We start from the raw sequence: 18478 nt of genomic DNA, 5'->3' as shown, positions 1-18478 counted from the left end.
TTCTAAGGAAACGCTACTAAAGACCTTCTCAACCCGTTCCTCCGCATACTCAATGTATCTATCGCATAATTACTCTTTTCTCAAATCCGCTGCATACATTTTATACCGTAAATAACTAACCAACCAACACTTCTATTTATTTGTTACCGCAAAGTGATCTAAAATTACCATCACATACTATTTTCCTTAGTCCCTGTGTTTGACCCTGGGCTTACCAGGAAACTCAGTAGGATTTACACTTGGGTCTTACTGAGAAAACTTGCATGCACAACGCATTTTCCACCATCGCATTCTTTACCTATATATCATTGCATAACAACATGCATCAATAGGTTTCTTTCTTCTCCCACTTGCCCAATCGTGTACACGATTATTCATTCCTCCTTCGTCTGCCTCATTCCAAGTCCACACAAAGGCCATCTCTGGATTATTACATCGAGAATACCAAGGTAACCTTCTTGGTGGTGTCATACTCAACTCGACACCATCGAGGTTCTGTGGAGGCCATTCGTGTTGTTGGGGTGTTCGTGACCATGGCGATCACAGAGGACGAGTACGCGGTGTTCGTGCTGTAGAGTGATCGGTTGTTCGAGAGTTCAAGGTTGTTGTGTTCGAGCGTTTGTGAGCAAGAAGCATGGAGACGAGTCTACAAATGTTCATAGAGATTTCTCCTTGTTCATTTATAGTTTTCATGCTGTAATTTCGATATTGATTGCATAACTGTATGTTTTGTTTACGACTGTAATTGTAATGTTCATACATGATTGTAATTTGGAATGATCTATTTTTCGCTGCTCATGGAAATCTCGAATTCGATTTCCTTCAATTGGTATCAGAGCTAGGTTGTTCTGATATTCCAAATTACAACTCTGTTTTGAACTTCATTTGACAATCGCAGTGGGTTTATGCATCTATATTTAATCGTTAAGTGCATTTGTTGTTGAGTTGATGAATGTTTCGGGTGTAATTGCCTTTTGTTAAAGCTTTCTGTCATTATAAAATGTTAATTTGTAAGGGTCCCTATGTTTTTGGACGTAATTAACTTTGCATTCGAGTCTGTAATTCAAAGAGTTTAAGTTAGTCGAGTTGTTCATGCTGAAGTTTCAAAGCATGGAGATGCAGTTCTCAACGAAGAAGACCAAGTGTTGTCGTATCGTGTAGCCTCAGGTAAATGATTGTTGGGATTTAACTAAGTGATCATTTAGATTTTTTCTAGACGATCGTGTAGTATTTTCTAAATGATTGTTTAGATAATGCTAAGTGATGGGGTAAATCGTTTACTCTATCGCGTAGCGTTGGTTGCCCGATCGCATAGCCACTAGAGGTAGACGATCGTAGTGTGAGCATGTGATGCTCATCGTTCAGTAAAAGGCATGCGCTAGACGATCGTGTAGTTAGCAAGACTTATCGCTTAGTTACTACCTACATGATCACGTGTATGCGATACGAAGGCGGTAGTTAAGCGATCGCTTAGGCGATGGTGCTTCGCAGTATCGTAGTCATTTAGACGATCGTGGAAGGCGAGCATTTTGTGGAGCGCGCTAAGCGATCGTGTACCTCAGGCTTCATTGCTTAGTAAAAGGTACACAATCGTGTAGTAATAGCTAAACAATCATTTAGATTTTTCTAAACAAACACGTAGTAAATGCTAAACGATCATTTAGCTTTGGGAGTGCTGGTAAGCGATAAAGTAAAGCATTTGTTTTATCGTGTAGACAATCGCGGGGTGCTTAGTACACGATGGTTGGAGACGTGATGCTTTGCCTGAGCGGTTCAAGACTCAGTTCGCCTGTTTAAATCGGAGACTCCTTGTCTTCGTAATAGTTAGCTCTCTTTTTGTGTTTTTAAGGCAATTCCCGGTTCATCAACTTTGGTTTATTATGCATATGATGTAGGGTGTATATGCCAAAGTGTTTGACATATAGTTTAAAACCCACCTTAGGTTGTGCAATTATTTATGCATCATGTATTATAAATGTTAAAATCGAGCATGAAGAAATTACTTGAAAGCATATGCATGCATCATGAAATATAAGAGTTATATTTTGCATGCAGTAAGAATTATCATGCATCATTCTTTTATTATAAGTGTTATATTCTAAGGGTGAATGGAAGCATGTTTTGCTTGTTTCATTATTGTTTTGTATAAGCGTTATATAAAAGTAGCAATGAATGGACAATGCATTGAGCATGACACTTAGGTTGTTTATAAGCGTTATGAATGCCTTGCATGTGTTAGCTTCGCATTGTGATGGTTGTTTCCGTTTATAAATGTTATAAAGGAAATTAGACCTAAAATCAATATTAAGAGTTGCATGCGGACTTAGGGTGAACTCAAGTTTTTTAAAAGGGTTTTAAAATTGGATTGAGATAGACCTAAGTTCAGGTGGTTCTAAAGAGTTTAATAACCTAGATTAATCTTTTAAAATTGGTTTAATAGGATTAAATTGGTTGAAATAAAAGATTAAATTTGTTGTAAACCTATCTATAAGGGACCTTTTGTCTAAGGCGGGTTCTGGCTAGGTTGGGGTTCTTAAGTTGACGGAAACGTAACACCCCTATCTGGGAACCTACCTGGAAAGGTGAATTAGATAAATTTTCAACAAACATGCGATGATTTGATCAAAAAATCCATTAAAGAGTTTAATGGATGATGATCAAAAGTTGTTTCACTTTCCAAGGTAAAAGTTACTCTTAGGAAAACCTAAAATGCACTTAGTTAAAATCCTTAGCCGTGTTTTTTCTAAGTAAGCTAAACCCTAGGTTATAAAATACTCAGTGGGAGGAGGAGGCGTATCAGATATGTCTATGATTCCACTCATGTTTCTCCCTGTATGTTCACACCGTGAGATTCATGCTTGGCCTCCTAGTGCCCTTTGAGCATCCCCCTTCGGATGGTGTTTGTTGAGTCAATATCAAGGTGAACGGAGAGTGTTTATAGTAAGTGGGTGAAGGGTATGTGTCAACACGTCCTATGGTCTTTGTCATTGGTTCACACCGTGAGATCATTCTATACTCCCTCATGTCGCCTTTGAGCGTCCCCCTTTGGATGAGTTTTGTGCAGTTGGTTAAGATCAAGGTGAACTCCAAAAATGGATAGGGTCGCTTTAGGTTTTTCCCCAATCATACTTTTTCCCTTCGGATTGGCTTTTTAAGGTGGACCTCTAGGGCTTAAAATGGTGGGTCACACTTGTGGGAGATTTTTAAGTAAGTTAATGATCTCTTGGCCAAATCAATAATGGCTAGTCGCTATAGAAGCAAGAGTTATTATGGTATTAATGACTGGTTAAGTTCTTCTCAATTCAGAGGAGGGATAACTGACCTCCCTTCGACGACTTTTGTCCTAAACCTTTGAAGTGTCATTACAAAACTAGATGTCACACGAGGTTCATATTAGTTTTTCTAAAACCTTATTGGATTTTGTTTTGTTTTACAACGAGTATTTGCTCAAAACCTAACGTAGGTCAATGTGTTTTTTCTTTTTAGCAACTCGTTAGTATTTCTATTTAAAGCTTTTAATATGACTGATTACTTACAATGGAAAGACTCGTGTGAAATGAATTTCGTGGCAAACGACCTCGATCCCACTATTCTCCAAAAGAGGAGACAAGACAGTAAATAAAATTTATTGGTCTTGGAAACGTGATTGTCTAGTAGAGAATGATGATTCTTCCTGGATCCTTGATTCAGGTGTTACCAATCATATCAGTTCCTCTTACCAAGGATTCAATTCATGTCAAACGTTGCAACAGAGAGAGATGACTCTTCGAGACGGTATTGGTGAGGTTGTTTCAGCTATTGCTGTAGGCAGGCTGAAGTTATTTCTTGACAAGAAACGTTATATGATACTGGATAATGTTTTTGTAGTTCCTCATATTAAGAGGGACTTAATCTCAATTTCTTGTCTCATTGAACAAGGCTATACTATCTCCTTTTCTAAGAATAAAGTGTTTATTTTCAAGAATGAAATGGAGATTGGTTATGGTTCAATGGAAAATAACTTATATGTACTAAAGTCATTAGTCATAAAAGCCTTGTTTAGCACTGAAATGTTCAGTACGGCAACAACAGCTAAAAGACCAAAGGCTTCTCCTAAGGAAAACGCCAATCTTTGGCATCTTAGGTTAGGTCACATCAACCTCAATAGGATTGAAAAGTTGGTGAAAAGTGGACTTCTAAAGAGTTTAGAAGAAAACTCTTTACCGATATGTGAATCATGCCTAGAAGATAAGATGACCAAAAGACCTTTTACTGGAAAAAGTTACAGAGCCAAGGAAGCCTTGAAGCTTATACATTCAGACCTCTGTGGTCCGATGAATGTTAGGGCTCGAGGTTGGTATAAATATTTCATCACTTTCATAGATGATTATTCAAGGTTTGGGTATCTCTTCCTAATGCAACGTAAGTCTGAAGCCCTTGACAACTTCAAGGAGTATAAGGCTGAAGTTGAAAACTTGTTAGGTAAGAAGATAAAAACACTACGATCTGATCTTTGTGGAGAGTATATGGACCTCCAATTCCAGAACTATATGATAAAACATGGGATTGTGTCCCAACGCTCAGCCCCTGATACACCTTAGCAAAATGGTGTATCCAAAAAGAGAAAGAGAACCTTGTTGAACATGGTTCGGTCTATGATAAGTTATGCTCATCTTCCAGACTCGTTTTGGAGTTATGCAGTGCAGACTGCATGTTATATCCTGAACAATGTTCCCTCGAAAAGTGTTTACGAAATACTTTTTAAGTTATGGAAAGGCCATAAAGGTAGTTTACGCCACTTCAGGATTTGGGGCTATCTGGCACATATGCTTGTGACTAACCCAAAGAAGTTGGAACTGCGTTCGAAGGTTTGCCTCTTTGTAGGCTGCCCCAAGGAAATGAGAGGTGGATACTTCTATGATCCAAGTGAGAACAAAGTATTTGTTTCCAAAAATGCTATCTTCTTGGAAGACAACTACATAAGGGATCATAAGCCACGAAGTAAGCTCGTTTTACGTGAGATCTCTAGTGAGACTGAGACTGTTGAGGGTTCAACAAGAGTTTTTGAACATCCCGAAAGATCAACAAGAGTTGTTGAGGTCGGAACATTTAGTCAACCAGCTCAAGAGTTGAGACTGCCTCGACATAGTGGGAAGGTTATGAACCCACTGGATCGCTACATGGGTTTGACTGAAGCCCAAAACTTCATTACGAATGATGGTGTCGAGGATCCGTTATCTTTTAAGAAAGCAATGAGGATGTTGACAAAGATGAATGGGTTAAAGCCATGAATCAGAAAATGGAGTCTATGTACTTCAATAACGTCTGAGAACTTGTCGATCCACCTGATGGGGTAAGACCTATTGGGTTTAAGTGGATCTATAAGCGAAAGAGAGGTGTAGATGGAAAGGTGCAAACCTTTAAGGCTAGACTTGTGGCAAAGGGTTATACCCAGGTTGAGGGAGTTGACTATAAGGAAACTTTCTCACTTGTTGTCATGCAAGTCTATCAGGATTCTCCTATCCATAGTCACATTTTATGATTATGAAATATGGAAAATGGACGTCAAGACTGCTTTTCTTAATGGTAATTTTGAGAAGACCATCTATATGACTGAACCAGAGGAATTCATAGTTCCAGATTAAGAGCAAAGAGTTTGCAAGCTTAATAGGTCCATTTATAGGTTGAAACAAGCATCTAGATCTGGGAATATCAGATTTGACACTGCTGTCAAGTCATTTGGCTTTGATTAGAACGTTGATGAGCCTTGTGTATACAAGAAGATCATCTACAGCTCAATTGCTTTCCTGGTACTATATGTGAATGATATCCTACTCATTGGGAATGATGTAGGGTATCTAACTGACATTAAGAGTTGGCTAGCTGCCCAGTTCCAAATGAAAGATTTGGGGGAGGCACAATATGTTCTAGGGATCCAGATCATTCGGGATCGTAAGAACGAATGGTTAGCCCTGTCTTAGGCATCATACATCGATCAAATGTTGATCAGGTACATGATGCAAGATTCCAAGAGGGCTTTGTTACCCTTCAGGCATGGAATCAAGGATCAATGTCCTAAGACACCTCAAGAGGTTGAGGAGATGAGACGGATTTCCTATGCTTCTGCTGTAGGAAGCTTGATGTATGCAATGTTGTGTACCAGACCTGACATTTGCTACGAGTAAAGATTGTCATTCAGTATCAGTCGCATCCAAGATTTAATCAATGGATGACGGTCAAGACAATCCTCAAGTATCTTCGGAGAACGAGAGACTACATGTTTATGTATGGAGATAAGGATCTGATCCTTACAGGATATACGGACTCTGACTTTCAGACCGATAGAAATTCTCGCAAATTGACATCGGGGTCAGTGTTTACTCTAAATGGAGGGGTTGTAGTATGGAGAAGCATCAAGCAAGGATGCATCGCTAACTCCACTATGGAAGCCGAATAATTAGCGGCTTGTGAAGCAGCTAAGAAGGTTGTTTGGCTAAGGAAGTTCCTTTTAGATTTGGATTTGTCTATCACACTGTATTGTGATAACAGTGGGGCTATGGAAAATTCAAAGGAACTTCGGAGTCATCGTCGAGGTAAGCATATCGAATAAAAATATCACCTGATTAGAGAGATTGTGCATCGCGGTGATGTGATAGTCACGAAGATAGCATTGGAGCACAACGTTGATGATCCCTTTACAAAGGCCCTCATGACTAAAGTGTTCAAGGATCACCTGGAGAGTCTGGGTATGCGGGACATGCGACATCTTGTCTAGGGCAAGTGGGAGATGATTCTGGGGTATGCCCTGGTTTATTGTATATTGTGCATTTTTATATTGTATTGTACATTAGTCTTCTGAGTCATTAGAACAAGTGGGAGATTGTTGGGATTGGTGTCCTAATTCTCCCAGACTCGTTGTTTTGTAAACATACACATTTTTTAATGAATAAAATAAATGTTATTTAATTCTGACATTTACTCAAATGGAGACATGCGAGAAGGGGTGTCCTACACAACGAGTTTGTATAAAACCTTGATCACGAGATGACTAGACTCTGTATATAACGTCGTTGATACTAGAGACTTACATCTCACCTAAACAATCATAGGTGACACGACTTCAATCCTGAGTGTTTTGGGAACCCTTGCCTTTGAGGGCTGTCCTTTGATTAGTATGGGTGAGAGTGGCCAGACCGTCAACTCAACATGCCTGACTTTTTGGGGACTTGTCCGATCTGAGAGCTGGGAACTCAATCCACAAGATGGAATTCACTCCTTTTCCAAAGTAGAGATAAGTAGAGAGATTGCTCCCTTAAGGGCTGATTCCGGGGCTTGAACATAGTGGCCACAGGTTCTCTTTGGAAGATAAAACTCAGTCATAGTAGGACTAGACTTATGTTCATTAGAGGGATCAGTGGTACTTAAGCAGTTAGATGTAACTACAGGGGCATAACGGTTATTGGCCCAGTTGTACTTACAAGCGATCTATGAAGGGTTGTTGCACGGACACATAATATATCTGTGGTAAGGAGAGTTTAGCTGTTGATCTTTAGTGGAGTGCCTGACAGTTAACGGATGGTAGATCCCGTGACTAAAGAGTTTAGTCAGTTATTCATGTACTGTTGGAGCTTCGAGCTACAGGTCTATAAGGTCTCCTTGGTAGCTCAATGAATTCTTCTTGGTGTTGATTTGAAATGTTCAAATTGACAAGAGGTATTTTGATTATATATGATATAATCGGTATGATATATGGGATACATCTAGTGGAGGATTGATGTAAATGAGATTTACATTAAGTACCATGGAATAGAAAAAGAACTATGGTTTATATGTTTTATGAGATGAAATATTAAAACTATAGGTTATAAATATAGTATGCTAAATTGGTTATCATTTATATTTATAATACTATTAATTATTGGATAATTAAATCTTTTTCTTTAATAACCAATTGAGTGGGAGGTTATTAGTGGTTCATGGTAACCGTGAGATAAAAGAAAAAAAAATTTCCTAATTTTAATAAGTTTTTGAAAAAGTTTTTGTCAAATTTTTTTTTCAGTTTTCTCTCTCACAAAAGAAACTCACGGAGCTTGTCGAGTAAATACTGATTTAGTAAACGACAACTTGAGCAAAGTAAACGATCGTGTAGTGTTTTGTAGGCGACATACACTAAGCTAAACGATGAGCTAAATGATCGCTTAGCTTTTGCTAGACGATCACTTAGCTTTAGCTAAACGATTGGGCATCGACCTATGCGATAGGTTTCTGTCTTCTCCCATTTGCCCAATCGTGTAAACGATTGTTCATTCCTCTTTCACCTGCCTCATTCCAAGTCCATACAGAGCCCACCCTCTAGATTCTCACACCGAGAATACCAACGTAACCTTCTTGGTGGTGTCATACTCAACTTGACATCATCGAGGTTTTGTGGAGGCCGTTCGTGTTGCTGAGGTGTTCATGACCAAGGCGATCGCAGAGGATGAGTACGCGATGTTCGTACTGTAGAGCGGTCATGTTGTTCGAGCATTTGAGGTTGCTGTGTCTGAGCGTTCGTGAGCAAGGAGCGTGGAGACGAATCTACAAATGTTCGTAGAGATTTCTCCTTGTTCATTTGTAGTTTTCATGCTGTAATTTTGATATTGATTATGTAACTGTATGTTTTGTTTACGACTGTAATTGTAATGTTCATACATGATTGTAATTTAGAATGATCTATTTTTCGCTGCTCATAGAAATCTCGAATTCGATTTCTTTCATCTATATATAGGTAGAATTCATGCAATTATATAGGGTTGCATGAAGGGAGCTCCAGCTTGAAGATCATCACATAAAGAAATGGAATTTGGTGATAATCCATCAAATGTGGTGAGTGGTTTTTTTTTTCAAAAATTGAAAAAAATCCACTAAATTTAAATGATTTCAAAAATATTTTTAATTTTTATTTTTATTTTTAATTTAGTTTTATAAAATTAATTCAAAAATAATTAATTAAATAAAACTAATTTTAATTGATTTTTAATTAAACTTTTAAATTAAAATAATATTAATTTAATATCTAAATATTAAATTAATAAAACATCAATATCACCAATAAATCAATTTGATATTTAAATCATAATTTAAACTTTTCCAATTTTTTTTAATTTCAATTAAATTAAACGTTTATAATTGTATCATATACAATCAATCGAAAACCCCTTTGAATTTGAACATTTCAAATTCATAACCCTAATCTCATACATCAATACTTAATTTTTTATTCTAATTTAATGAGCTAGTAGATGAACATAATGGACCTACAGATCATGAGCTCCAACGATCTGTAAAAAATTCGTTAAAACTCTATAATCGAATTAATTACTATTCGTTAACTATCAAGACACACCACTATAGCTCGATAGTTGCACTTTCTTCAATGTAGATATATTTCTGTCCATATAAACCATAATCAGTAAGTCGATCCTTCACAGATTATTCGTAATTACAGTTGTGTTAAAGTTACCATTTTACCCCTGTAATTACATCTTGTTTCTTAAATTCCCACTAACCCTCCAATGAACAATTTGATTCACAATACTACTTGTGAATCATGTTCTTCTCTACCATGATAAGGCGGAGCCTCGATTGTTCAAAACCTAGAATCAGCACTTAAGAGAACAACCTATCTGCTAACCCTAAAATGGGTAGGAGTGAATTTCATCTGGCAGGGATATGTCCCCAGCTATCCATCCGGTCTTATCCCCAAAATGGAAGGCTTATTGAGCAGTGTTGTTAGACTACTCTCACCCATGCAGATCAAAGGATAATCCTGAATAAACAGGAGTTCATAGCTAGCTCAGGACTAAGATCGAGTTATCCTAGGTTACTTAAGTATGAAATAGTCAGTTTTAATAGTAAACGGTCGTTATAAAAAAAAGTGACTATTTCGTGGTCCATTCTATATGCAAACTCATTGCATAGGATGTCCCCGCTTACATGTCTCTACATGAATGATCTGTGGATCACATCCTCTATATTACTTATACAAAATAGACCACATCCAATAGTGTTATCAGGATGAGATACCCGATTTTATCCATATACTTATAGACCATTTAGGCTATATACTATTAACTTGATCTTGTTTATTTCACCAGATAAAGCTAAAGTATTCATATAGCCATGGATATGTTAATTGGATTTTCATAATAAAGTGCAAAATCAATAACTTTATTGAATAAGATACTCAATAATATTTTACTGATAAATAGAATGTTTAACACAAAACTTACGAACTGCAAGTTCTAGGACATTCCCAACATAAGTTATTTTCAAGTTTAGTAGAACAGATATGAACACCTCTTGAAAACGCAAACACTTCATTAATTTCAAAAGATACTTTATACATATTTTCTAGTAGACATGATATGGAGATTAAGTTTCATTTCATCTTTGGTACATAATATACATTTCTTAGCAAGACAAAAGAATCTCCAAAAAGTAATTTAACATCTCCCATTGCTTCCGCTGAAATGATTTCCCCTACTCCCACCTTAAAATTCATTTCGTACTCAGAGAGTTGTTTCCAAGAACTAGTTTCCTGTAGAAAAGTGCAAACATGGTTAGCGGCTCCTGAATCTGATATCCAAGTCATGTGAGAATTTTCCATTAAACATGTTTCAATTACAAGTAAATCTGATTTACCTTGATTTGCCTTTTCCACTTTCTTCTCAGTCAAATACTTTGGACTGTTTTATTTCTAGTGTTCATCTTCTCCACAATGGAAACATTTTCCTTTGAGAGCCTTGTTTTTCTTTGCAGTGAGTTGTTTATTCCCTTTTCCCTTTTTCTTCATCTATACACTTTTGTCTTTACATGATGAAGGGATAGACTTCTTTTTTGTCAATAGGATGGACAGAAATATTTTAAATGGTAACTTTTTTAACTTATGGTGGGATTTTAAATCTATATGGCATACAATATGCAACATATAAATAATATAATTTAAACATACATCACATGCACATTAAACTATATTGTAAGCATTAATAGACCGATATTTGACACCTTAAACAAATAATTAAATCAATATAATTGAATTATAAAACAAGAAAAACAGTTGCTTGTCTTGAACCCACGAACAACATGGCGCGCCAGCCTTTGATGTTCGGAGCGCGGTGGTGCTATGGAAAAAATTGTTTGTCTCGCCTCGTGTCAGAGCGTCATCGCGCTTTTTCAGAAACGCCTAGAATTGTTCGATTTCTATAGTTCTCCTCTATATTCCAGTGTTCTCCACAACAAATATCACAAATGACCTTGACAACAAATTACATACTCGATTGTAGTAATTAAACGCCCAAAACAAACGAGCCCTTACAAATTGATCCCATCAAATAGCAGATTGAATCTAAGTACCAAATATTGAAATTTTCTATTATGCAAAACCCAAAATAAATTTACAGCATTCATCACATGAAACTGAGCAGAATTTCACCTACTAAAATCAATTTTTGATTTCCCTAAACCAAAAACAAAGACAATTCTATTGGCCCTGATTCTAATTGAACGGATTGAATCCAATGCGGAAACGTTAAACATTTTTGTCTTTGAATTGGGAAGGGAAAAACTCAAAATTAATTTTACATAATACAAAAGGCTAAGCATTCAATTACAATGAATTTAGAATTAATACCTTTGAAGACAAACCTTCATTGAAAATCCTCTACACAATCTTTGAATACCGATTCTTCAACGAAGGAAAAAAAACTCTTCATGATCTCGCAAGAACTCGAATTAATGAATACCACCGTTAGGCTACCCTACTACGTCTTTGGGAGGACCAAGGATGGTGGATCCTTCTTTTGTAAGGGAATTAGAATTTCCGAGAAGAGATTGATAGAGAATTGGAAGAGACTAAGAAAAAAATTTGCAAAGTGAATTTTTTTCTCTGTGATCTATGTTCTTAAAATAAAAAAGGAAAAAATACTCTTTTAATTTTTAAGAACAACATTACATGAAGGGAGTCATCCCCTCACCCACGATCCTGTAGGGGAGTTATTTCCCTATTTATTATTTATTTAATGTTAATATTAATTTAAATGAAATATAATATATATCATGATACATTATACTTTATATTAATCTATATTAAGATAATATAAAATTTTCTTAAATAATTTAAACAATTCAAATTATTTCAAAATTAACTGATCATTGTTATATCGTTAGTGAACTAGCAAGGTAGCCTAGTGAACTTACATATTAGAAGCTCCAGTGATTCAAAATTAAATTAATTAAACTCTTTAATTAATTTAATTAGCATTCATTAATTGTGGGTCACTCCATTAGAGACCCATAGCTGCACTCTTCGCACTGTAGAAATATATTTATGTGTCCATGGACATAACCAGTCATCAACAAGTCGATCCTTCATGAATTGCTCGTAATTATAATTGGGTCAAAATTACCGTTTTACCCTTGTAATTACATCTTTCTCCTTAAATCCCACTAATCCTACAATGAACAACTTGTTTACGGTCCTACCATAAACAAATTCCTCTCAGGCCAATAAGAGGGAGGGGCTCCTTGTTCAAAACTCGGAATCAACGCTTAAGAGAGAAATTCATCTACTTTTCTTGAAAGTGGGAAAGAGTGAATTCCATTTTGTGGATTTATATTCCCAGTTTCCTACTTGGACAAATCTCCAAAATAGCAGGCTTATTGAGTTGGCGACACGGGTAACTCTCACCCATACAACCGAAGGATTTCCTTCATCGTTAGGAGTTCATAACCCACTTAGGATTGATATCGAGTTACCCATGGTCATCCTATGAAATGTTAATCTCTTCAATAACAGTATTATAAAGAGAGATCAAACATTTCATGTTTCGGTCTTATAAAAACTCTATGTAGAGGATAGTCTCACTCATATGTCTCCACTTGAACGATTTAGATCAAATCGTTTATAATACTTACAACTCTTGTAACACTTATAAAGTGAGTTGTATCTGTAGTGTCACAATGATAGAGTACCCAACCTTATCTATATACCATAGACCTTTTAGGTTATTATCCACTTGTATGTCTATCACATACCATTCAATTTACATTAAATAACCTTGGATATTAGTTTATTGGATTGAGTTAATGTGGTCGAAATTTCAAATAAAATACTTCTTATTTTATTAAATAAATAATTCATATTTACAAATTACAAACTACGAAACCTATGAGATTAGGGCACTAATCCCAACAATAATCGCCCCTTATTAGCCCACTATGTATTAGACAGTTAGAGGAGTATTATAAATCTAACTTGTCTTGTTAATTCTATTATATTGCATATTTAAATAAATTTATGTAATTGATACAATATAAATAAAGGGTTGTTTTCAAATATAGAAAAAAATCAAAATATTTACAAAATATAGAAAATTTTAAAACTATCAATGATACGTTGATAGACACTGATAGACATCTATCAATATCTATCAGTAATATTGTTAGACACTGATAGAAGTCTATCAGTACTTATCAGCGTTTATCATTGATAGTACTATATCTTGTAAATATTTTCAACAATCCTACCATTTGAAATAATTTCCCATAAATAAATCAAGAAATGACAATGTTATAATTTATGGAAATAAATTCTAACTAATTACACTTTTAAATTTATATGTATTGAAAAGTAAAAGAGAAGAAAAATAAAGATTTACGTGGAAACCCTAGATCAAGGAAAAAAACCACGATGAGAGATTTTTATTCTTTTTAATTTTCTAATACACAGTACTTAACACAGGACGGGTATAAATAACCAAACTGAGAGAAACCCTAGACAGTAGACGTTAAGTAAAAGACTAAAATACCCTTAGGGCTAAAACACCATTTCAACACTCCCCCTCAAGTTGGGGCATAAATATCAATGAGGCCCAACTTGTTAATACAAGTGTCAAACATCTGTCTAGGTAACCCCTTGGTCAGGACATCCGCAATCTGTTGACTTGATGGGACATAGGGGATACAAATGCTACTGTTGTCTAGTTTTTCTTTGATAAAGTGTCGGTCAATCTCAACATGTTTGGTTCTATCATGCTGAACAAGGTTATTAGCAATATTAATGGCAGCCTTATTGTCACAGTAGAGTCTCATCAGATCATGACTCTCTTGATGAAGATCTACTAATACCTTCTTCAACCAAATTTCCTCACAGATACCCAAGCTCATAGCTCTGTATTCAGCTTCGGCACTACTTCTAACCACGACACCATGTTTTTTACTCTTCCAAGTAACTAGATTTCCCCATACGAAGGTACAATACCCCAAGGTTGACTTCCTATCAGTAACGGAACCGGCCCAGTCTGAATCTGTGTAGGCTTCGATGCATCTTCTATCATTTTTCCTGAATATCAAGCCCTTTCCAAATGTTGACTTTAGATATCTCAGAATCCGAGTAACAGCTTCCATGTGTCTCACATACGGGGCTTGCATAAATTGGCTTACCAAACTCACTGCATATGAAATATCAGGTCTGGTGTGTGAGAGATATATCAGCTTCTCTACAAGTCGTTGATATCTTTCCTTGTTCACCGGTACGTCATCTACTGACTTTACCAGATTACTGTTAACCTCAACCAGAGTATCTGCAGGTTTACATCCAGTCATCCCAGTCTCTTGTAATAGGTCTAATGTATGCTTTCTCTGAGACACTAAGATCCCTTCCTTTGATCTTGCTACCTCCATGCCTAGGAAATATCTCAAAGTATCGAGATCTTTAATCTCAAACTCTTCTGCCATCTTCTGTTTCAACTTGTCAATTTCTACAGAATCATTCCCTGACAGAATAATATCGTCAACATATACAATTAACATAGCTCCTTTCCCTAGTGCTGATTTCTTAGTGAATAGGGTGTAATCAGAGTGACCCTGAATGTATCCCTGGGTTTTGACAAAGATAGTGAAATGATCGAACTAGGCTCTAGGGGACTATTTCAGACCATACAAATACTTTTTTAACTTGCAAACCTGACTCCCAAACTACGCTTCAAACCCTGGAGGAGATATAAACCTCTTCTTCCAACTCACCATCTAGAAACGTATTTTTTACGTTCAACTGATGTAGAGGTCAGTCTAGGTTCACAGTAACAAAGAGGAGAACCCGAATAGTGTTGTGTTTTGCAACCGGCGAGAAGGTTTCTGAGTAATCCACCCCATATGTTTAAGTGAATCCTTTCGCAACCAATCTGGCCTTATATCTGTCGAGAGTCCCATCGGACTTGTATTTGACTGTGAATACTCATTTGCACCCGACTGTTTTGTGACCTCTAGGAGGAGCAACTAGATCCCATATTTTATTAGTCTTTAGGGCTCGCATCTCTTCCATAACTGCGGTTTGCCATTCAGGAATTTCCAGAGCCTTGTACATAATTCTTGGAATTGTCACGATGTCCAGACTTGTGGTAAAGGCCTTGAATCTTGTTGACAAGCTACTGTAAGATAAGAAGCTTTTCATAGAGTGCTTGGTGCATGACATCGTGCCCTTTCGTAGAGCAATTGGTAAGTCCAAGGTAGCATCAATCTCACTGGTCTATCACTCTTATCCTCTGTATTCATCTGTTGCACATTTTCATCTCCTAAACATCATTAGGGGGGAAATTCATTACTCTCATCCTCCCTAATTTTGCTAAAGTTTACTGCATCGCCAATGTTCACTGCATTACTTTCAACAGATTTATTATTATCAAGAGTATGGTTACCTTAAGCTGGCTCTGGTTCCGACTCTTGAACACCTTTCGGTAGAGCAACAGGGGGAACTATTTCGGGAACTATTTTCTTTCGTAGATTCTTCCGATATTAGGTTATCCAAGGAACTTGTTTTGTAGGAAGGATAGGATCATTAGTGTCAGGAATGGGTGGGCCAGGATCGTTAGTGTCTAGAATGGGTTCAAGAAATAAGTCTACGGGAATGGAATAAGTGGACGACGTGTTAGCCTCTTCACTCGGAGTCTCCCTCTGAAGAGGATTAATGGGGAAGAAAGGTTTATCTTCTTGAAAGGTGGCATCCATGGTGAAAAAGTACTTTCGAGAAGAAGGTTGATAACATTTGTAGCCCCGTTGATGGAGTGGATACCCAACAAAGGCATATTTTTGGGCCCTAGGAGCGAACTAACTCTGGGTACCATGATTATGGACAAAAACCGTGCACCAAACACCCGAAGAGGAACATCTGGGAAAAGACGGGTAGAAGAGAAGGACTCTTTGAAATGAGCTAAGGTAGTCTGTAACTTGAGAACTCGGGAAGGCATTCGCTTTATGAGATGGGTTGTAGTGAGTACAGCATCTCCCCATAGGTACGAGGGTAGGGACGCAGGGATCATGAGTGCCTGAGCAACCTCAATAAGGTGACTGTTTTTCCATTCGGCCACCTCATTTTGTTGTGGTGTATAGGAATAGGAGTTCTAGTGGATGATATCTTTAGAGTTTAAAAAATTACGGAGGGCTTGGTTAACGAACTCACGACCATTGTCACTCCGAAGGATAATAATTTTGGTATTGAACTGGGTTTCGACAGTGGTGTAAAATTGCTGAAAGACTGTAGTCACTTCGGACTTATCCGTTAAAAGGAATACCCATGTAAGAGGGGTGTGATCATCTGTGAAGGTGACAAACCACCATTTACTCGACACGATTGTGATATTAGATGGGCCCCACTATGTATCAGGTGGAAATGTTGAGAAGGTTTGTAAGGCTGGGAAGTAAAAGACACCTGAGGTTGTTTTGCATGAATACACACATCGCAAGATAAAGATGAAACATTAACATTACGAAACAAATGTGGAAACAGATACTTCATATAATGAAAATTTGGATGTCCAAGACGAAAATGTCATAACAAGAAATCAGTTTCAGAAATAGTAAGAAAAGACAGTAAACAAGTGCTAGATAAACTTCTAGAGGAAGCATCCTCCGAGAGGAAGTAGAGCCCCCTATTGTGCCAGGCAATGCCAATCGTCTTCTCGAGCTCAGGTCCTGAAACAAAACATTGTCTGATGAGAAAATGACATTGCAATTCAAATCTCTGGTTATTTTACTGACAGATAGCATGTTATAAGATATCTTTGGCACATGTAAGACATTCTGTAAAATTAACCCTTGAATTGGAGATAAGTGACCTTTCCCAGCAACGGAGGCAAAAGACCCATCTGCAATTCGTATTCTCTCGTTTCCCGCACTTGGATAATAAGATAGGAATGGATCAGATGATCCAGTTAGGTGGTCCGTTGCTCCTGAGTCAAGAATCCAAGATTCATCTCCTTCAACCAAGAAGCTAAAAGACTAAGAAGTACCTTATTGCGCGACATTGTCGGTTCCAACCATACTTGACTCTACCTAGCTGGTGACTGATGATGTACCATCCTCTGTTTCACTGACAAGGGCCCGACCGATTTTAGATTTATCATTCACAGGCCGTCGCTTGCCGTTCGATGGATGACCGTGTAACTTCCAGCATTGATCTTTGGTGTGCCACGGTTTCTTACAGTGCTCACAGATTGGTGGTGACTTTTCGTTCTGTTTGTCGCTTTCTGTTCCCAAGGACTTGACCCCAAACACAGCAGAGTCTAAGTGGGTGATGCTAGTGCCACTCATAGCACTGGTTTTGTCCTCTTCTAACCTGACTTCTGAGCATACTTCCATCAGAGACGGTATTGGTCTCTGTCCCAAAATCCGACTTCAGACACCATCAAATTTAAGGTTTAAGCCAGCCAGAAAATCATATACCCAATCCGCCTCCTCAATCTTTGAGTACTAAACTCCATCGACAGGACAATTCCACATGACTTCGCAGCACAAATCCATTTCTTGCTACAATAGGGACAATTTATTGAAATAAGATGTTACGTCAAGAGTCCCTTGTTTGCACTCATGAACATGTTTCCTCAAGGTATAGAGACGTGAGGCATATTGCCTCTTCGAATAGAGCTTCTGGACAGCTTCCCAAATATCCTGAGCAGAAGCTGAGTACAGAAGTGGCTTCCCAATCTGGGGTTCCATGTTGTTTATCAGAATCGAGCGAATAAGGGAATCCTCTCCTTTCCATATACGTTCTTGGGGATCATCGGGGTTCAGTCTTGGTATTTCTCCAGTTAGATACCCAAACTTATGTCATCCCTCAAGGACCATTTTCACCGATTGAGACCAAGAGAAATAATTTTGGCCGTTAAGTTTCTCACCAATAGAAATCCCTGCAGAGTTTCCCACAGAATCAGACATAATATTTGCTACAGGTAAAGTAAAGTAAGCATTTACCGGCGTTTCTAAGCATAAAGAGAAGTCTGAATGTGGATGTGGATGAAAACCAGTCGAATGACTTATCGTGGATCTAAGAGCCGATATTTGCTGCTGTAAGTTTGCCAATTGTTGTTGAAAACTAACGATTCCACCAAAATTTGCCGTAGGTTGGTTTTGCCTATAAATCCCTGAAAAAGTAGCCTCATTTTGGCTAAAGGACCAAAAGAAGGGC

The sequence above is a fragment of the Benincasa hispida genome, chromosome 11 (assembly GCF_027475165.1).
Source record: "Benincasa hispida cultivar pf3 chromosome 11, pf3_genome.v1.1, whole genome shotgun sequence".
Lineage (NCBI taxonomy): Eukaryota > Viridiplantae > Streptophyta > Magnoliopsida > Cucurbitales > Cucurbitaceae > Benincasa > Benincasa hispida.
Note: the sequence above shows the minus strand (reverse complement) of the source record.